The 22,607-nt window shown below is 43.3% G+C and overlaps 1 protein-coding gene across 12 annotated transcripts in view; it reads left to right on the forward strand.

Annotated features, from left to right (window-relative positions):
* The window catches only part of KCNMA1 (potassium calcium-activated channel subfamily M alpha 1), a 676,533-nt gene that overhangs the window by 215,260 nt on the left and 438,666 nt on the right, over positions 1-22,607 (forward strand). The window lies entirely within an intron of this gene.

Consider the following 22,607-nt stretch of genomic DNA (forward strand, 5'->3'; position numbering starts at 1 on the left):
TCTGGACACAGAGCCAAGTATAAGTTAACACCCATAGGATGACCTCAAGTTCCCTCAAAATAAATAAATAAAACAAAATAAATATCAAGGACATAATACATGGCTTCTAAGGTTTATAATGTTACAGGAGGTAAAAAGGAGAAGTAGGAGCACATAGACATATACCTCATGTATGTTTTGCAACTTTTATTCATTAATTATTATTGTCAGCTCACTTAAGCTGCTTGCACAGATACATCAATCCATCTCACAGTTCAACAGGGGCATATATAAATCTTTTGCCACATAGGCTATTTATTGTAAGTGGATAAGCCTAACCACATGTGGGAAGGGAATAGAAGTCAGAACTCAAAGGCCAAAGGCACACTCTGGTTCCTCGTCCTGTATTTCTCTTTGTTCCAAGTGAGTTTCCAAGCTGGGATAGGATGCAAATACTATTTTTTTACCTTAAAATTTCATCTTTGGAGGCCAGTGTAATAGAATATTGAGTAGGACACTGACTTTGTATGTGGCCAACCTGGGTTTGATTCAACCAAAACCTCCAGGAGTGATCCCTGAGTGCTGAACCAGGGACCTGAACACAGATAAGTAAGCCCTGAATACAGCAGAGAATGGCCTGAAGCCCAACATAAATAAAAATAAATTAAATTTATCTTCCCTCAAACCCACTCTTGTGTGCCCATACAAGTACTTTCATGGAAGTCCCTTTGTCTGTTCTAAAGGGGAAAGACAGCTCTTTGGAGCCTTGGGTTTCAAATGAGGGAACCAGTTTCTCCTTGATTTGTCATTCTCATCACGAAGACCAGCCTCTCTGCGATATTGATGGGATTTCAGTGTTGAGTCTATTAAGCTAATGAAACGGGTTGTTTCTAGATACAGAAAGTTGATGGAGCAAGTGTATATCAAGCTGCCTTGTAGAATGCCAAAGCCACAGTCTCTTATATAAAGTGGACGGTTTTGCATTAATAGCTCTGAGGTTCAGATTCTATTTTATTGTGGTGTGGGAGTCACAAATAGCAGCACTTGGGGACTTACTGCTGGTTCTAGCCTCAGGGATCAGACCTGGTGGGGTTGGAGGGCCATAAGTAATCCTGGGATTTTGAACTCAAATTGGCCAATTGCAAGACCAAGTGTTACCCACTGCACTCTCTATACTGCTCCTGGCTTTACTTTTAATATGGAATAAGCCATTCTTCAGGGCATAATTTATTTTGACCCAAATGATGAAGTTGTAATATTGAGGTGTATCTTGGATTTTTTTCTAGAATGCATTATTTCCTAAAGAGGGGTATGGGGCTTATGGGGGGCAGCAGGAATGACAGGGATGATAGTGGGTGTTTTCTGTTTGTTCTCTTAAAGACCATAGATTTCCCAGGGTTCTGAGTGATATTTTTTTCTGAAAAAGGCATTGCAGGCCAGTCAAGTTTGGGACTATCTTTATCAGAGCAGTGGCTGTTAGATATGGTATGTTTCAGGCTGGTGATACTGAGAGATTTTTGTGTGTAGAATTCTGGGGTACAACCCTAGGTTGGCTGTATTCAAGTTTCTGGAGTCTCTATATATTAGAGGCTTGAAAAACCACATCTAGGAAGTATCCCTAGCTCTGTGCTCAGGAGTGACCCCTGGTAATACTAAAGGACTATATCTGGTGCTGGGGATTTGGACCAGTGTGAGCTAGGTGCAGGGCAAGTACCTTAACCTGTATCATATATCCAGCTACTGGAGTTAATGATTTTTTTCAAGACCATTCAGGAGGTTTAAAAATTAGGAATAATCCCAGTGTCTGGGAATAAGGATCTGTAGCTCTCAGCTCTCAAGCAGAGGATAATTTGTATTAAACCATTCCCAGTACGCCTGCTTTTAGCAAGACCTTTTTCCTTCCCATGCTTCTTCTTCTTCTTCTTCTTCTTCTTCTTCTTCTTCTTCTTCTTCTTCTTCTTCTTCTTCTTCTTCTTCTTCTTCTTCTTCTTCTTCTTCTTCTTCTTCTTCTTCTTCTTCTTCTTCTTCTTCTTCTTCTTCTTCTTCTTCTTCTTCTTCTTCTTCTTCTTCATGGGTTCACACCCAGTGATACTCAGGGGTTATTCCTGGCTATGCGCTCAAAAATCGCTCTGGGGGACCATATGGGATGCCAGGGGATCGAACCGTGGTCCATCCTAGGCCAGCACCAGCAAGGCTCTTACCACTGCATGCTACCACTCCAGCCCCCCTTCTCACACTTCTGAATAGTTGGGATCCCAGCAAAAATTTCAAGTAATCCCCCCCCCCCCATTTTGGGAGGTCACACTCAGTGGTGCTCAGAAGTTACTCTTGGAAAATTCAGTAGACCAGAAGGGATGCTGGGAATCAAACCTGGGTCAGCTATATACAAAGCAAATACCCTAGCCACTGTACTTATCACTCCAGTCCCTCTAAGTGGCCCCTTTAAGTTAACCAATTAGAAGTGATCCACTACCAAAGTGTTCTTGAACTACCAAGTGACAAGCAATGTAGATTGATTTTATTTGACTATCTTAAGGTTAATTTTATTTTATTTCCTTTTTAATTTAAATTTATTTAATTTATTTTATCTCTCAAAGCCACTAGATTTTTTAATTTAAAATTTTTTTTATCATTGTTATTTTTGATGCTGCTGATCATAGGGTTTTATGCACACAATGATCCAGCAATGGAGAGATGCTGGCTGGGTGGAAGATGAGTAGAATATCATGTTTCATTGCCCACCTATGGCAATGATATCTGTGTACCTGCTTTTATGTTCTCCTTGCCCTCCCTTAAAGAGTGTCCTGATTGGATTGAGAGATAAAAGCAGCCTGGTCCCTGAGTCATCTCTTGCAGAGAAACTACCCTGGGGCATCACTAGCCCCAAAGGGAGCCTCTGTGAATGAGAAATAGATATGTGAAGTCCTTGGAATTTGGGTCTTTCTTTGTCACCATGTCTATTCTCATTACTGCCATTGGTTAGGCATCATCCTTAACTACCATGAGGGGATAAGCTTCAAGATCTTAGCATTTGCCACTTGCTTTCCTTTTTCCAGAGTGAATGGAACCAGAATCCTCTAGGAACTATTTGAACCTGCAGTAATGATTTACTGGAGTAGAAAGAACATGGTTATTTTTAGTCACAAAATAAGAAAGGCACCAAAGTTTGGATTGGTGTATTGCCTCAGAAAGGAATTAAAACATTTGGACAGGGGACAATGACAATGAATGGATCTGGAGTGGCTAATTTCTTTAAATGTAATAATTACACACTTCTGTCACTAACAATGCAAACTTAAACGCATACATTGTAAAAAACCTCTCGTTATGTCTGCTCCATGACTTGGGACAAAGCTAGAGGAGAGGGAATTAATAACATGCTGTAGTTTGTGTGTATTTTTGTTGTGTGTGCATGAGCTCTTTGTAGAGCCTCTTAAGTTTTCAAAGCAGTAGATCTTTTTTCTTTGGAAGGCTTCAGCCACTCAGCAGTTAGCAGACCCTTTTTCTTCCAGTGTGCGTAAGAGTGAAAGCTTCTGTGGTGTTCTCTGGAATTGCAGGCATGATCTGCTTTTCATAACAGGGGGCAAGGTGGCCCTTAAAGTCTCTTTGCCCCTTATAATACAGATATGAACTCACCCCTGAGGTCTATAGAGCACCCATATATGAGCAATACTTGTCTTTTCATTATAGAGAATGCTTATGGCCAGAAGTGGCTTATTCATACCACTTCCCAGGCATGGATTTGGAGTTTTGAAGAAACCTGGGAGAGTGGGGTGCAAGTCAGTCTGTGATAGGGATCTATAGTATTGGGGTAAGCTGCTTCTGTGGTGGCAGGATGAGCAGGACCTGGCTGTGATCAAAAAGCTTTAAACCCATGAAGTGAGTTTGGTGAGTGAGGTGCCCAGCCTGTTCCCATCAGCTCCTTTGAATTCATTACTTTCCCAGAATGCTCTAGATTCTGGGACATTTCAACACTGCTTCTGGTGGGTGGCTTCCTGCCATTCTGCAGCTGTAGAATGTCTGGTGTTTTATCTTATGTCTAACTGCTCTCCTGGGGGAGTGGGGTACGGAGAGAGAAGCAAGGTGAAGGAGGTGACCCCATGAAGTGGTGCATTCTAGCCAGGAAGGTGACCAGGAGAGGGACAGTGGGGGTGGCTTTGCCCCCTGACAAAGGCTTAAATAGTGAAAAAACCCTGAATTATTTGGAAATCTTTTTTTTTTTTTTTTTTTTGGTTTTTGGGTCACACCCGGTGACGCTCAGGGGTTACTCCTGGCTATGCGCTCAGAAGTCGCTCCTGGCTTGGGGGACCATATGGGACGCTGGGGGATCGAACCACGGTCCGTCCTAGGCTAGCGCAGGCAAGGCAGGCACCTTACCTCTAGCGCCACCGCCTGGCCCCCGGAAATCATTTTTTATTCCTGTGTTCATCAAGGCCATTTGGTAAAATTCCAGTGGATCTTGGCTTCAGTGCCTAAGTTTAGGCCACACTCCATTCCTTAGGGCTGTGTGTAGAGGACTTCACAAGGGGGTACATTCAGGATGTTAGTTACTTAAGAGAGAACCAGACTTTATCCATGAAGGACAGGGGCCTATGTCTAAGTAAGAAGGAGAAATGAGGAGAAATGCCCCTAGAACAAAAGTTTTTCAAGGCTATTCTCATCTGTGTATATGCCCTATGCAGAACACATATGTCCATAAGGCAGTTAATTGCTTGAGACATCCTTGTGGATGAAGGAATCCAGAGCAATTGAGTCTCAGTTCTTTGCTTTGACTCTTCATTTTCTAATGGGCCTGGGCACTCTGCTATGGAAACTTCTGGCCTTAACTCTTCAGCTAACCTAGGGGGCTGTTGTGAGCAAGGAAGATTGGAATTAACTATTAAGTTCTGAACAGGTATACCACCGACATGCTGAGGGGACATAGTTGACATAGTTGGATGAAGGAAGCTCTGATGGTTAGAACCTGTGCAGATGAACATCGGGGTCTAGACGGATTCCCCCAACATCATGGATCTGGGCCATAAGCTCTTTAGCAAGGACAAGCCAGAAGTAAACACCCATGATCATTGACAAGTGGGTGTTCTGGGCCTTTGAGGCCAGCATTAGGATACCTTCTCTTGTGTACTTTTTTTTATCTATTTACTCTCTCATACCTCATTTTTGGCTTCATTCATTTTACCATCCCCAATAATCAACTGGTATCATGTCCACAATGCTCAGTCCAATGCCCAGCCCTAACAAGCACAGAGTAAATGTGTTTGCTCATTCATGTTTGTCATCATTAGTGTTTTCTGTGTGCCTCCTTGATTCTGTGCATCCAAGAAGACTCTGGGTTAGAGTGTGTGAACACAAAGATAATCAAAGGCTCTCCTGGAGCTGGAAGGCAGGTGGAGGGTGCCCAGGTACCACCATTGGTATGATTGTTTTTGTTGTTGTTGTTTAGGTTTTTTTTGGGGGGGCCACACCCAGTGATGCTCAGGGATTACTCCTGGCTATACACTCAGAAATCGCTCCTGGCTTGAGGGACCATATGGGACGCCGGGGCAAACCTTGGTTTGTCCTAGGTCAGCATGTGCAAGGCAAACACCCTACCACTTACACCACTGCTCTGGCCCTGTATGATTGTTTTGAAGTCTGCCTGTCATGTTCCAGAAAACCATCAAGACTGATAATATATCTCACTCAAGGAACTTTGAATTCACAGGGAGACAGAACACATGGGTGTAGGTAAAGAACACCAGGAGGCAGCTGTTGCAGGCTGCGGCCCGACCTGTGGGGCTGTGAGACACAGGGGGGTGAGTGCTCTCAGGATATTCCTAGTCTGCAGGCAGAGAAGGGGATGCCTAAGATGAGGCTGGATTTGAGGAAAATGCCGAGAATGATAAGGTGTCACTACAAATTGCTCCAGTTCTTGCCAGTTTTGATTGGTGGGCAGTGCACCCCACTTTTCTGTGTAGCCTTAGAAGACTGGCATGAGCCCCTAGATAGTGATGCCTAGGAACACTTCTTATAGTCCTGTACTCTTATCCTCTGAACAAAGGGAGCAGGAGGAGGCATAGTTGAGGAGAGTCTTGAATGACAATGAAAGATGATGGGTCAGACCAAAAGGGACTTTTCATTCAAGTCTTCCATTTATTTTATTTGTCTTTTTTTATTTTGGGGACACATCATGGTGCTTAGGGCTCACTCATGGCTTTGGGCTTAGTGACCACTCCTAATAGTGGTCAAGGGACACTATTGGAAACAGAGGATTAAACTTGGCTCCATGCAAGGCAAGTGCCTTTCCTGCTGTACTATCTTTTCAGACCCCTCCATTTTTTTGTGTCCTCTTCCTTTTTCGCTTTCTCCCCTACTTTTCACTGCATCCCCAGTGCCCCTTATGGTCCCAGGATGACTAAAGTAAATTATTTAGTGAACCCACATTGTTTCTCAAGGATCATATCAAGACTCTTTCTCTGATAATCCAGGTTCCCTGGGGAAGGGGAAAGGAGGCGCTGTGATTTAGTTGAGATTCTCAGTGAGAATACAAAAGTGGCTCATTCATATACCTGCTATCTCTGCCTCATTTACCTAAAACTTTGGGGTTACCTGGAATGTCTTTCCCAGTCATGGCTTCAGGGCTCCAATTTTGGGGATGCTCTTAGCATGAAAATACACATGGCGAATGAAAAATACTTCCCTACTTAGGGATTTCTTTCTGCAATATAGTAAAAGATGATATGGCCAAGTCAGACAGAAACTAGCTTTACTTCTCCGAGCAAAAGAAGGAAGTATCTTCTTCCAGCAGGAGAAGCATCTAGACCATTGGCTCAGATACTGAAGTAGGATGCTCAAAAGGACATATTCCTTTGGGAAGACCTTTGGGAAGGTCTCTGTACCTTCCCAACTCTGGTGAGGAGAGTTGAGCTTTGACTTGGTGGTGGGATCATAGGCACTGCTGCCACTTATACTTCAACCAGTTTTGCATGGGGAGGATAAATGGATCCAGGATTTGAATGGTTCATTTCACTTGTTTTATTCCCCGCACCCTAAGCTGACTGGCATATTCATGCTGGGTTGATAGCTGGCAAGTATCTGATGCTTGGTCATTAACCAGGGATGATCAGACAAGCTAGCAGTTAAATAAAAAGGGCACAGTAAAACAATGATAATACTGCTGTATCTCTATTCCTCATTCAGAAATGTCAAATAAAAGAAGTTTACTGGGCACCACAGCTAAGTAATGGAGTGCAGCCAGGACTGAACATGATCCCTCCAAGGCTCCCCTCCCCACTTGGATAACTTCTTTTCCTTGTCCCCTGCTGTAGTGATCTGGGACCACCAGGCCTGGGAGAAAAAGGGGAGGGAAAGAGAGAGAGTCTTTGAGATAGAAAATAGAGGAAAATAGGGTCATAACAGACACCATTTCTTTGACAGGTTCTGCTTCAGACTCTACCCTGGCCCCCAACTTTAAAACTTTTTCCTTAAATACCTGCCAAACAGGTATCCGTTACAGGGGGCATGACCAAGGGATGTGTCCAGGGCTGTGTCCAGATCCATTTCCAAGGGTGTGTTCAGTGGGGCATGACCAGCTTCAATTAACCTTTACAAGATATATATATATATATCAACACCCAGCCATGGCTTTTTTTTTTTTTTTTTTTTTGCTTTTGGGGCGGGCATACCCCGTTGTGCTCAGGGGTTACTCCTGGCTCTGCATTCAGAAATTATATCATTCCTGGCAGGCTTGGGGGGAACCCTATGAGATGCTGGGGATCAAAATACGTGGTAAATACCTCCCTTCTATGCTATCAATCTTACCCCCACCTAGCTGTGACTTTCAAGTTAATGCTGTTGTATCTTTGCTCTGAATCATGGGGTGCTGCAGATCTGAATCGTCCCCTCTCTGCCTGCTTCTGACACTTTGGGTCTCGTTCAGGCAGAAACTCTTTGCCTGAACTAATCTGAATCTTCACTCTCTTTCTCCCTCCTTATTTCTTTTTCATTCAAGGACATGCCAGCCCCTTCCCCATTTAGTATTTGTTAGCAAGACATAGTCAGGACTACTTCCAAATTTATTGTGACACTTGAATTCTCAAGAGAATGATTCCGCTATGATGGAGAAACATGTGAATTACTCAGCACTGACCCTCCTCCAGATGCTGCCTCTACAAGGCGGAACTTCCCCCCTTGAAGTCCCATATGAATCTGGCATAATGGACTCTGAGAATATTCTGGCCCCCTTAGACTGTCCAAAACAGGACCCACCAGCATGGGTGGTCTCCTCTCTGGAGAGGGGAATGTAGACTCAGGAGCTGTGTGGGCTCCAGCTCCCCCCACAGAATCTGCAAACCTTTAAGCAAGTGCTTCAGTTGTCTCACTTTTTTGACCTGTGAACTTGGTTGTTGGGCAGAGTAAGACTGTTTACATTTGTGAAGGGCTTATGGAAAGATGTGTGTGTATGCTAAGAAAGAGTTGGCTCTTGGGGTCAGAGCAATAGCACAGTGGGGAGGGTATGCCTTGCATGTGGCCAACTTGGGTTTGATCCCTGGCATCCCATATGGTTCCCTCAGCACCGCCAGGAATGACCCCTGAATGTAAAGCCAGGAGTAACCTCTGAGCAACACACACACAGACACACACACAGAGGAAAGGATTCTCTTAATATTCTTCCAGAGTTCACAGACTGCCCTGCTATCCCCTCAAAATGATCTACTGCACCCCCTTTTAACCTCTAATGTCCACACTGACTGGTTCTGGGCTGGCTTAGAGAACTTGACAACTTTCATGTTCCAGAGCCATATTTTAAATTTCTCCAAGGAGAGAAGAACAAGGCACATTCTTGCCTTCTGGGCTCTAAGTGGGGACAACACATCATATTCTTTTTTCTATCAAACATTGAACAATGTGCCTATGAGAAGCCACACTACAGTCACCAAAGTCAGGGTGCAGGCTACCATAAATTCAGGCAGCTTTCCCATAGGAAGGCTTGAAATAAGCACAGGGAACCATGAGTGGGTGCATGGAGTGGGATGGGGAGACTTAACATTTTTCTTGGAAAGGAGAGCTCGTGTCTCCAGTGCTTTGAAATTGGTACATGCAGATTCTGATATCCCTGCAGCATTTCTGCTCTGTGACCTTGAACCAGGAGTTTTCCCTCTGTAAGAATTAAGTTCCAACTGGAAAACAGGACCCTTGATCATTATCTGCAGGATGGGCTTGCTGGAAAAATGCTCACCCAGACACTCCTAGGCCATCCGATGATCCTAATGATTCCCTCTTAAAATTGTCTTGTCCTCACCTAAAAATAGAACCTCTCTCATCACTTCTTACTGAGCATTGAGCTTTTTTATTGGTTGAAAGCTTGTCTCAGTCCAAAACAGTGGGGGCTTTCTGGCCAGAGCCTCTCAGCTGCTATAGCCCCAATGAGCTTGCAGTGGCCCAAGGATTTCCCGACTTGCAGATGGCTTCCACAGAAGCATAGACCACAGGGTTCCTTGGGCTGGAAGCGACTCACTACTGATGGGATCATTAAGAGTACCAGCCAGATCTGATCTCCTCAGTCAGAGGTTTATTAATATCACCTAGAATTTATCCTTCTTGATGGGGGAATTTGGCCAGCAGCTGAGAGAAGCAAAATGCACAGTGGACGCATGCCAATGAGTGCCCTTTGCCTGTCATTAGCTGTTTTCTAAAGGCTAGTGTAGCAAGCTAGGACCAGGCTCATGAAAATGTGGTGTGAGAAAGAGCCTTGGATCTTCACTGTAAAATTTGGACTTCACTCCTCTTCACTGTCTTGGTTCCATTGCCTTAAATGAGACTGAAAGTACATGTTGAGTTTGTGTTTGAAATCCATCTCAACATCCCTTGCCCAACAATCCCCTTCTGAACAGAGCATTCCCAGGGAAAGGGACCATACTTGTCCTCTTTAAACCCTTCCATAAATTCCACTTATCTTCTAGTCTAGAGGGCAACTACTCAGGAATATCAATGAGCGGTATGAATTGAGCTGGCTGCAAATAAGAGGAGGAAAATAAATGTCATGGAGACCCAAGGTTGGGATTCTGCAAAAGGGGTGCAGGCAGGGAGACTTGGGGAGTGAGCCCCTGGGAAGTTGGCTGGTTGTGGTGTGGTTGGGTCAACCTAGCCTGAGAGACCCTCCCAGCTATGCTGAAGGTGGTCATAAGTTGATAGTGGAAAGCTTGTGGTGAGGGAAATGAATTATGTTTTGTTTGCTCTGTGGTAGGAGGAGTTTGCACCATGGTAGGCTCAAGGACTTGCTTAGTTCATTATAAAATTCTAATCAATACCCTTATTTTGCCAAAAAGCCAAGAGAGAGTAGGTATTTATTTAGGTTACATAGCAAGTCATGGATGCAAGGGTTAATGTGACAATGAATATTTGATTTCCTTATCTCGTAGGCTTTTCACCAGATTCCATGACCTTCCTTCCTTGTATAGTTCATTTCATCATCATTATTATTATGTTACTATTAGTTTTGGGTTTGAAACCATGCCTGTAACCCTCGTGCTCAGGGGTTACTCCCAGCTCTATGATTAAGTATTGCTCCTGATGATGCTCAGGGTAATTCCATGGCACCAGGAATTATGCCCAGACTTCCTCAAGAAAAGTATGTGTCCAGTCCGCTGTCCCTCTTCATTTGTATTAACTGAATGAACCACCTATTCATCCACCAAGCTCCCTGCCTCCAGCCTGATCATCCCCATTGGCCCTCATGATACCCTCTGAGGAAGTCTCTTGCTGACTTCATTTGGGAACTGGAACAGTTGAAATGACTTTCCCTCAACCAAGAGAACTGGCTCCTGAGTCCACTGTGAGCAGCAGGCTCTGCAAGTGCTCCCAGTGGAGTGCCCAGGAGAAGGCTTCATGAGTGCTCCTTGTGGAGTGCTTGGAGTAACAGCATCATAGAGAAGCAGATATCTAGACCAGAAGGTCAGTGGGTGGGACTTGCCAGCTGAGTTGAATTCCACCTTTCTGGATATTCTGATACCTCCTGGAGGTGGTTTTCAGTTTGTCCCTTGTTCAGAACCACTATGGTTTTATCATGATCTTTTACCTGGTAATGCCCATGGGTCCATACTGAACCCTAGGCCAGTGGTCACAAACCACAGTTCTTAATTACTTGGGCTAATTGACCTGCCGGTATGTGAGTTCCCTTTCTTCTCAAGCCCTGTGAAGCAAATGGCTAACTTCTCACATCTCAGGAAATGGAGAAGATTTTGATCATCTCAGCTGGCCCATTCCCAGCATCCATCAGCACTAGGATTCTTCAGGAAGTTGGGACTGGTCCAGGGTCTCTAGCACCCAAGGGAGACATGTGTATGTAAGAACTTGAAGATAGCAGGATTCCCATCACTGAACCTGTTGGACAGACAGTGTTGGAGTGCCCTTGCATTTGAATTTGACAATTTGATTCAGACAAGTGGAAAATGAACACACCAGAAAGGAGGAGGTTACACTTAGAGACCAAATATGCAAGTAGCTGGAAGTCATTAGGGATCCCAGTTGGATTCAATGGACATTAATCTTGAACCCAACAAATGTCCAGCACTTTGCTTTATGGGTAATGAAAAGAGTGGTGTCCACGCTTAGGGAACTCAAGTCTGGATAATTAGCTGGTGATGAGATTCTCCACTTGAATAGTGCAGTGGCTCCTTGTACACAGTTGCTGTTGTCTAGTCAATAGAGTGTCATTGGAATAAATCTCAATCACCCCTCTGGCCCTCAGTGTCACTGAATGCTACTGAAGGCAGCTCTCTTTTGGTGTGTGCAGGGCAAGGCATGGTGGCCCTGGGAAGGAGAGTTTGATGAAGATCTCATAATTTAATGAACCGTGTCCCTGTGAACAGCTGTGGTGTAAACTTGCCAGGACAATTATTCGCGTTGGATTATGTCCTTAGTAAATTGATTGGACTTTATTCGATTAGTTTGATTCTCCAAAGAGAAATTCTTTAGTGGGCTTGTAGTGAAAAATCATCCCTCAACTTTGCTTCTAACTTTTAAGCTTCAAATTGTTCTCGATATGTCAAGTCTTAAGAGGAAACACGTGATGATCATTAAGTTGGGATCAGCATGTCAAGGAGAATGATCATGTATTTGCAGGAGTGAATGGCATGATCTTATCTGAAACTAACCCATGTTCCTTCACTAAGCTTGCCCATGGGGACAATAAGAGAGTAGGAAGTCTGAAACTCTTCATCTTTGGGCCCCCAAAGCTGCTGAACTCCTGCTTACCAAAAGGTTCTTTTTTTACGCAGACAAATGTAGACATGCAACTAGACAGGAATGGGCTTGATGGGAAATTCCTCCTCAAGTTATGAGCTCTGGACTACCATTTTTAAAGTTTGAGACTTCCATGGAGCTAGCACCACTGTGGATACTGATGCTTTGTGGCTTCTAAAATCTATTTAGAGAGTTGTGACTCTCAGTGAACAGGGAAAATTACTTTAGTCAAATCCAGGGCATCTTGCTTTGCACAGGAAGAGCTGTTTCATCCAGCGACTTTCTTTTGTCTGTGTGCATGTGTGTGGCCTGTGTTATTGTGCTGGGTTTTGAAGTGCACTATCAACTACATTTCTTTTGTGGCAGGGGGTGGGGTGGGGTGGGTTGTGGTCAGAAATATTTGGCAAGTCCTACTAGTTCAAGTCTTCATTCACAGGTAAGAAAGACAAAAGAGGTGGAAGTTAGCTGCTCAGGAGCCACTACGGATTCTCAAAGACAGTTCCCAAACTACTTTAGATGGGGACACAATGTCAGGTTACCAGTTCTCACCCTAGGTGACTGAAGGCAAACAAGAAAAAAACCTATAAGTCCTATAATGGGCAGGTGCAAAGCAATGTCTGAAGAAAAATTGGAGAAAGATGGGGCTGTTTCCTCTATACTCTCAGTCTTTCAGCAGAACTTTAATTGAAATTACTTAAATAAGCTTTCAGGACCATGTACCCCTGGGAATGTGTGCATTGGGCTTCCTGAGAACACTGTTGTGGCAGCAGCATGGCTTGGGTTTCTGAAGGTGGCAGAGGGATTCTAGTCCTGCAAGATGCCTTGTTTAGTGATACTTTATTATTATTATGTTGTGTTTATTGGTGATCTGAGGGTTGCAGGAAGACTAAGTTGGGCCATAGATAATGACTCTCTTACTTAGACAAGTGTTGGATCCTGGGACATGAGGGCTGGGGTGGGATCATCTCTAGTTCAATTATTTATTTTTAGAGCCAAGGTGAGAACTAGAGCAGGACATGCCTGAGGCCAGTAAGAATGAAACTGTAATATGTGGGGTGGCAGTTGTCTTGTCTTTCAGGCAAGGGGGTCTATAGTATCTGCTCCTTCCTCTCATTGTCACTGTTTTCTCATTTGTATTCTTATCATTTTTAAGATAAGGGGTCCTCAAACTTCAGCCAACATGCATTTATTTCACTGAAGACATTTATCCAGTCTGCCAGGTGTATTTTGTTTGTTTGTTTGTTTGTTTATGCCACCACTGCATGTTCTGCTTAGCAGCCAACTCATCCCAGGCCTGCAGTGCACATGTGTGGGACGAGCACCACATTCTCCAACTCCCTTCCTTTCTGACTATATGGCCACATGGGCCACTATTGTTCATAGTTTTTTAAATTTAAACAAACTTTAGTTCGCCTTTCCAGCAGCCTGAGGTTCAGTGAATTGGTCCTCTGTTTAAAAAGTTTGAGGACCTCTGCCTTAGAGCCAAGAAATAGGAAGTAAGGAGCTGTCACCATGGAAACTAGTCCACAGCATGAAGGAACCATGTTCCCCAGAGGCAAGTTGCTACTGGTGAGCATCAGGACCAATACCCATATTTGCCCAAAAGGAGCTAGAAAAGCACGGAATCTTCCAGCCTCAATGCATGGGCTTTGTAGGGTGGACCTAGATGTGCTTTGTGGGTACTTGCTTTGCATTGTGAGACTAGTTTCTCCTCTACCAGACTTAAATCTTAAGAGGATTTAAGACTCATTTTTTTCTGAAAAGAGATGGGTCTTGAACAGATTTCGGTTTTGAAATGCCAGAACTAACCTTTTGAACTAATAGCAGCACCGACAGAAAGGGCTCCTCTGTTAGTCAGCCTGCTAGAAGAAAATTTGAAATGAAGACTTGTACTTGGAAGAAAGAGGACATTTATTTTGGTTCAGGACATATTTAAATCTCCTGGATCCTGCAGCAGAGAAATGTGGGCCTTGAAAAGCAATCTGGGCATGAGAGGACAAGGCCAGGAAGAACCCTTGTAGTGAATCTCATTCAGCTCAGTGAGGGCCTCCCAGCTTGGCCTAATCCTTCTTGTTTATATCTTAAAAACAACTTCCTTTGAGAAGGGCAAAATTGCTCGTGCATGTCTGAAGTTCGTTTGTCTGTTCATAAAATGCGTGTGGACTTGGACTTTTCATGGATGGCCATCAAGCTATTTCTACTGAGATGCACAATTACCTGGGTAGAGTCACTTATCTGAAGCCAAAGTGTCAGAATATGATGTACTTCATCTGTGGGTTACAGGATGGAATCCACATACAAATGCCTATCACATATTGCCTGGCATTCATGATGCCCAGTAAGTATGTGTACTATGTTGCCCTGGATAAGTCTGAGTGTGCCATGCATTGGACCCCTTAGGGATCAAGCCCTTGTGCCTTAACCCTTTGGTTGATATTGTTGTTCTTGTGTTAACTCTCTCTTGGGGTTGGTAGGTGGGACAAGGGGTTGGAACAGGATAGCTGGGAAGGTAACTTTGAGGGGCTTGATCTTTGACTGTTAGTCCACCAATACCAAAGGTTTTAGCATTGCAGAGGGCTGTTTGGCTATACTACTGTATAATGTCTAAGATTCCTTTTAAGATGACAAGAAGTGGGGCCAGGGGTGGAAATCTAAGGGAGGATACTATCTTTGTATGTATTGGGCCCTGGGTTAAATTCTTAACCCTAAATGCCAATTTTTGCCTCCATATCTTTGATCTGTGACCTGTGCATCTCCATCTCTTTTCTTTCTTTTCAAATCTCATCTATCACTAAGCACATTCCATAATTGATTATTTTATAATTCCATTTTTGCAATTGCTTATTGCAAATAAGCAGGACTCAGCCCCAAACCCATTTGTCCCATGCTCTGCATTCTTTATCCAGGAGGGGATTGAGGGGAGAGAAGGTTGTTATCACATGTTCAATTGAACCAGTTGATAAGTCAAAGTATCCAAGAGTCTCAGAGGACAGTAAGCTCAAGAATCACAGTGGAGGAAACAACCAGGAAAGGGTGGGATCTTGCCCCATCTGTTCCCTCATCAACAACAGCTCACAACCTCATGCTTCTGGCTGTCTCTTGACTTCTTCTCTTGTCGTTATCACTAAGGCTGTTCCTGGAGTAAGAACAGAATCAACATCCATCCTAGCAGCACCTTCCTTACCACAAAAATGTCTGCTGAGTCACTTGGAGGGGAGTTGGATACAGGAAAACACACACATATGTAAAATCAGCCCATGTACGGTATCTACAACCCCAGATGAATGAGTCTAAAGCAGGGTCACACATGAAATAATCTAGACCAGACTTCGGAGGAAATATGTGTAGTATGGAAATCTTCTATCTTGTATTTTGTGCAAGCTGCCTTTCAGACTATCATTTTTATTGAGTACAGAGATCTTTTGATCCATGTGGCTTTCTGCTGTCTCCCCAACACCCTAAGTTGAATTAAAAGTTCTCCATAGATATGGAGCCAAAGACAGGAACACATTTGGGCAAGGGAGTCTTAGTAACCCAGCTTCAGCCTGAGACCATGCTGAGCAGAGCCAAGCTCCTCTAGACCAAAAGCCCAACAAGTCTGACAGGCTAGTTCTTGCCTAGGGTACTTCGCCTTTCTCCTAGCTCATATCCCCAATTCTGACTGAGCTCAGCGTCAATTGCTCTTGTGGCCTAAATATCAGGTGACTCTCTCTCTTCAGCCTCAATTCCTATCACATCTGTCCTTCCTCTTCCATGGACAACAGGGCATTTCAAATTCTTCTTGTTTGTTATCTTATTTTCTAATACCTCCCCATCCCACTCACTCGCTAGCACACTGGGATTGGGACCCAGATATCACTCTTGGCACAGCTCAGCCTAGAACTACATGCTTAAAGATTCAGAACTCAGACCTATTGGTTCATAAGGGCGATGAGGGTTACACTCTAATGGTATAGGGGGTGATGGTCATGTGGTAGTGAGGCTCAAACTCATTCAAGGTTTGTGCTATCTTCCATTGATCTTTTTTCTTGGCTCTATAAATGTTTAATGAGGACCATAGAAATAGTAGAGCAGGGAAGGTACTTGTCTTACATGTGGTGGACCTGGGTTGGATCTCTGGTACTAACTATACAGGGTCCTCTGAGCAAACACTAAGAGTGATTTCTGAGCACTGAGCTGGAAGTAAACCTTGAACAACATGGAGTGTAGCCCCCAAGCTTAAGACATAGCAAAAATCCCTAACAAAACAAAGAAGTGTTTTTCTGAACGGGCTGAATTTTTTTTTTCAAAATGTTTCACTTATCCCTAAAGTCACCTAGAAAAATAAAAACAGTCTCCTCATCGTGAGTGGGTCCTTCCTTTTCTCCTGGACTTCTTTTACCCACTATGTGCTACTCATAATGTAATTTAAAAACAGAAAATTTGAAAAACAGTCTTTGCCCAAGTGGGTTTCTCTATAGGAATGTCTTCCTTTCCAGTCTTATCCCCATCTTTGCCTTGCTCTCTTCTGTCATTATCAAGGACTTTAATTTTGTGCTTCACAACTGCCTATAGTTTTGGGAGTGCTTTTGTGCTATTTGGGGGCTGTGTCTAGGTTTAATCTCGGTGTAAACTACCAACTGGGCTTATACCTGGTCACACTCAGTACTTACTTCTGGTTCTGTGCTTAGGTTCTGTACTTAGTTCTGTGCTCTTGGTGTGTATTCAGGGATTACTCCTGATTCTATCCTCTGGGATAATTCCATATAGGTCTCAGGGAACATATGTGGTGCCTGGGATTGAATCCTGGTTGGTCACTTGCAAGGCAAGTACCCTTCCCACTATACTATCACTCCAGCCTCTCCTTTTGACACCTATGAATTATCATCACACTAACTGGTCTTTTGCAATAGTGAAATGAAATATAGGACTGAATTCTCTGCCACACATTTCAGGGCCAGAGGAGCAGCAGGAATTTTCAGTAACTGAAAGCATGGCATGGAAAGCTTGTTTCAGATTTAAGTATTGGATTTAGGTAACAGTCAAGGCCAAGTTCCTGATGTCCAGAAACCCACATCTAGGTAGTTTGATCTTGAGCCTCTGTCTCTCCTATTCTGCCACCACTCCCAAGGTTGCTGAGGGCAGGGCTCACACAGTTTTGTGTGCTATTGTTTAGGGCCTTGCTCAGAGCTCTCCTGCAGCATCTGAAGAGATCTGTGCCCTCAAGGCTTCTAGAACTTTCTTGTACTCACTGTGGCCTCTTTTGACTTCTTTTGACTTGCAGAGGGCTTGGGGGGATGTATATAAGTACCTCAGCCAGATGCTATCATCTTTAGATGAGTTCAATGCCCAGGTGCCTAGCAGAAGAAACTCTTTGGACTCTTTATAAATGCTAATCACCTCTTTAGAGCTATAGGCTGGAATTCTAGGGTACCAGTGAGCTGGCTGAAAGGATTTATAGAGCGGTGATACCAGACCTGGGACCCAGGTGTACAGCTCCTGAGGGGCTCTGAAGGGAAAATGATTTCTGAACTGTTAGGACACAGAGCTCTTGTCTTGGTTCCTCATCTTGGATATAATTTATAAATATTAAAAATAATATTATTTTTAATATGTTATATTATTAATTAATTATTGTATTATTATTGCTCTTCAGAGCCTCCGTCCTTATAGGAGCAGGACTATGAACATGGTTGAGAGCTCTGAGAATTTGGTGACACATTGGGAAGATCCTGGAGCAAATCCAAAAATGCCAAAGTATGTGATCATAAGCCAGTTTGGTTTATTATTGGTCATTTTGGAGGGGGCCCTTCCCTTATTTCCCCTCTAAATCCTGTCCTCTCCTCTCTCATCTTTTAAGGAGAGTGGTTGTAAAAATGATGGGAAAGAAATAGAAAAAGCACTTGGTACTTCAAACTCCTGGGAGGAGTTTAATATAGGACTAAATTCTCTGCCACACATTTTAGGAACAGAGGAATGGCAGTGGGCAAGTGTGGACAGCTTGTTCAGATTTAAGTAATGGATTTAGGTAACAAGTCACCTGATAGATAGTCAAGGCCAAGTTCCTGATGCCCAGTAACCCACTTATAGGCGACTTAGGGCACTTTTTATTTATTTATTTATTTATTTATTTATTTATTTATTTATTTATTTATTTATTTATTTTTGGGTTTGGGCCACACCCGTTTGATGCTCAGGGGTTACTCCTGGCTATGTGCTCAGAAGTTGCTCCTGACTTGGGGGGACCATATGGGATGCCGGGGGTATCGAACCTATGTTAGCACTTGCAAGGCAGACACCTTACCTCTAGCACCACCTTCTCGGCCCCTAGGGCACATTTATTTTTAACCAGTTACTCCCAAGTGCATTTCCCAAGGCCTGGCACCCCAAATAAGCACATGGATCTATCAGGAACACCCATTGTCCACAACCAAGCAGATAGGATGAGATTCCATCAACAGTGGCTCTCCAGGCCCCCTGCCCCTAGCCAAAGGGTGGGACAGCTGTGAGCTGAAGTTAAAGACAGTGACAACAATAGGCTATTCTATACTATTGCTAAATTGGCTATTGTTAAATGGGAATAGATGGTAAGAGAATATTTCTTCTTTTTTCTAGTAACATTCAGTCATTTCTCAAAGATCTTTCCTCTCTGAGGAAGGTACCCGCTGGTGAGGATTATGGTCACAATCCTTCTATTTCTCAGTTTTCCTTTTAGGAGTTTTTAGTAACATGAGTAGAAAATCTGGGTAGTAAAGGTGTGACTGGTGAATTCCTTGTGTTCCCCCCCCCCCACCAGAGCACTCCAGCAGGTCCTGGTCAAGGCTTAAAAAAATCTGTCTAAATTCCAGTCTTATTTCCAAAGTCATAAATTCAAAGGGTGCTAAACTCATTCAGCACGAGCTCCATGTATCTATTCATAAAGTCTGCACACCACCTAGAGTCATGTGAATTGTTTTGAAGATCAAACAATATATACTGATAAAGCTTCTGTTAACAAGAGAGATATGTTGTACTTTGCAAAGAAACAAATGAGCATCTATTTCAGACCATAAAAAAACTGTGACTGGGAAAAATCTCCCATTATATACTCTCGATTTTTGACAATAAAGAAATACTGTTCTCCCACATAACCTTGTGTGGCTCATCATATTTTATAATTTGCTGTTCATGCATCCACTTTCTTAGAGATAATTCAAGGAAGTTCTCTAATGTAATTGGACCAAGCTAGTGGCAACATGACATACTATATATGAATCTGCTACGAAGAGTGGTGAATACAGTTAGAGAAATAACCACACTAACAACTCTCATGGCAATGATAGTAGTGAGAGAAATAGAATGCCTGTTTTGAATACAGGCAGGGGATCAGGGAGGAAGGATATGGGGACTATTGGTGGTGAGAAGTTTGAGAAGGGGGGTGTTCTTTTTTATAACTGAACCCCAACTACAAACATGTTTGTAATCATAGTGCTTAAATAAAAATATTATTAAAAATAATAAAAAATTTAAAACACACACAAAAACAATATATACATCTGCTAAACTTCTTCCTGCCCAAGGGTATACTAACTAGAACTTGCATTTTCTCAGAACCAATTGGAATCCGTGGAGCCAGTAAGCTAGATATGTCATTGTGATTGAGGCAAATTTAAAATAATTTTTGTTGTTGTTGTTGTTGTTGTTTAGTTTTTGGGTCACACCCACCAGTGCTTAGGAGTTACTCATGGCTCTATGCTCAGGAATTGCTCCTGGCAGGCTCAGGGGACCATATGGAGTGCCAGAATTTGAACCACTGACCTTCTACAGGCAAAGCAAATACCTTACCTCCATGCTATCTCTCCGGCCCCCTAAAATAATTTTTATGTTAGGAAACGTTATTTATGATATGGACAATGACAGGGTTTAATGCAAAATATGCCAGCACCTTATCCTCTACCAGCATGTTAGCATCCCTCTGCTATGTCCTAGTGCTTTAAACCTGCTCTGTCCCCCATCTACTAATGGTGATTACCTTTAATGGATGATTACATACCCATTCTAATTCCTTTATTCTTGCTTTTTTGTTTGTTTGATTTTGTTTTGTTTTGGGGCCACACCCAGTGGTGCTCAATGGTTACTCCTGGCAGGAGGAGTATGAAGGATCATATGGATCATATAAGGATCAAGCCAGGGTTAGCCACATGCAAGGCAAATGCCCTCCCTTTTGTTCTATTGCTCCAGCCCCCCTTTCCCCCTTTGTTTTGAGAGAGAGGAACACTAATCTCCATGAGCTTGTGAATGCTGGCCTCCTGGTGATGAGATAGTCTCTCTAGTGAGGGTATTGGCTCCTTGACACTTTTTCCCAGATTCCGGACGTAGGCAGAGATGTTGCCGTTCCAGCCATTATTGGTTCTGATTTGTTCCTGTGAACTCTGGGCTTGTGGGGACTGTTATCAGATGCCTGGAAGACATTTAGACATCGTGAGTTGTTCCCATTATTGTGATTTAAAAGCACCTTGGATGCCTAGTGCCACTCTTTGTATTGGATTGCCCATTTCTCAGAGAATTAAACATTCCAGATAGTTTCCACTGCTGAATACTTGTGGAATATATACTCTCTCCTCCTAGAGTTGTGGTGTTAGTGGGGTCTAGGAAAATGCCTTTAAAAAGCAACTCATGCTAGTTCTCCAATGTGAGGTAGCATCTTTGCAGTTGGTGGATGGAGGAATGTCTCTCATTTCCTGTAGGTAATTTTTGAGAGTAGAAGATGGATGAGGAGAAGAGTTGGGCATGGAGGTGAGAGGAAAGAGAATGGGATAGATCCTCCAAAGAAAACTGTTACCTCTCCCAGGGCAAAATGCTAATCTTACCTTATGGTCAGACCAGCCTACATCTGGGAGGGGTCTATGGAAGATAACAAAGGGGTTGCCTGATGGGGTGTAAGAAATATTCAGCTAGAGATTCAGCAAGAAGCCTCAGCAGGAAGCAGCATGGAGAGATGATAGAGACAGGATAGATGCTGGAGCAGGAAAGAGGCTACTTAACTTAGAGGCCACACATGGTGGCTAGGGCCTTGTAATAAAATCTTGTCTCCTAAAACTTCATGACTGCTGTGGATCATTTTCTCGCTGTTATCCTGAACCCTCAAACCCGCCAGGCCAAAGAAGGTGCCTGGTCTGGCTGATAAAGGCCTCACCATCCACCCACCATCATCCACCACCAAAAAGGACTCTTACTAATTTAATTAGTACTTCAGTGGACTCTATTTACTGAGAAACAGATTCACTTAAACTGTTAGAAGAAATGTGCTTCCAGTGATAGCTTTCCTACTCACTCTTTATCAGGGGATCAAGCCAGCATAAAAGTCATCTTGCATTGCCAGTAATGTTGCTTTTGAGAAGTACAAAAACCAGGTTAATCCTTAGGAGAGTGTGCTTAGCTGGCTAGGAATAAGGGATAGTTGGTCGGTAGCTTCCTTCACTTTCCAGTTTAATATTGCCTGGAGGTCTTATGGCCAGCTCAGAACAAGAAAGGCCTGACTCATGCTGGTGAAGAATGAGATTTTTCTGTAATTTGGGAAAAGGGTGCCAGCTCCTTATTAGGTGCAGAACCAGCCTGGCTGGCAGGAAGAAAAGGAGTGGGGAGGACAGGTGTGGGGATTTATACAGCAGAAGGTCTGCATTGACAGCTCTAGGTCTCATTCTGAGCTGATTTGATGGGATTTAGCCCTTTCGGGAGCTTTGGAAAATCCCTATATCCAAGCTTTACTTCCCCTAATGAAACCAGAACCTCAATGCAGACACAGCTCCCAGGATTCCAAAGAGCAGTGCTGAAAATCATGGGACCATAGCTAGGCCCTCCATGGGGGATACAGGGTTCAAGAGCACCTGAAGCAGGTAGGGAGTGGATGAGGAAGTTGATGCTGGCTTGGATGGCATCTACGCCCCCATGAGTGCCAGCAGAAACTAAGCTGAATAATTTCTTAAAACTCCAAGTTTTAAAACGCCAAGCAGCAAGTCTTAGACATTGCATATGTTGGCTGTGCATGAATGTTAATTAAAAGATTATGTTCCCATGGTTCTAAAATACATCCATTAGGAAAATGCACCATTGATTTACTAAAACAAAACAAAACAAACAGCTTTTTTGGAAGATAGAGATGGAAGAAAATATCAGGCATGTTAAAATAAGTCTTTATGGTAAGATCTATCACAATGATTATATGTTGGAAAATAGGTTTCTTGAAACTGAGCTTATAATGCGTGCATTCACCGTGTAGAACAATGGTTATTTAAGCTATAGGGCATGAGTGGTGGCTTAAATCTGGGTTTAGGGGTTGTGTTGAAGGGTCTGATCTTGCTTTGTTTTGGGGAAATCATACTCAGAAGTTCTTAGAGCTTCTTCTTGACTTTGTGTTCAGGGACCATATATAGTGCTAGAGATGGAAC

This window comes from Suncus etruscus, chromosome 15, assembly GCF_024139225.1.
Source record: "Suncus etruscus isolate mSunEtr1 chromosome 15, mSunEtr1.pri.cur, whole genome shotgun sequence".
Taxonomy (NCBI): Eukaryota; Metazoa; Chordata; class Mammalia; order Eulipotyphla; family Soricidae; genus Suncus; species Suncus etruscus.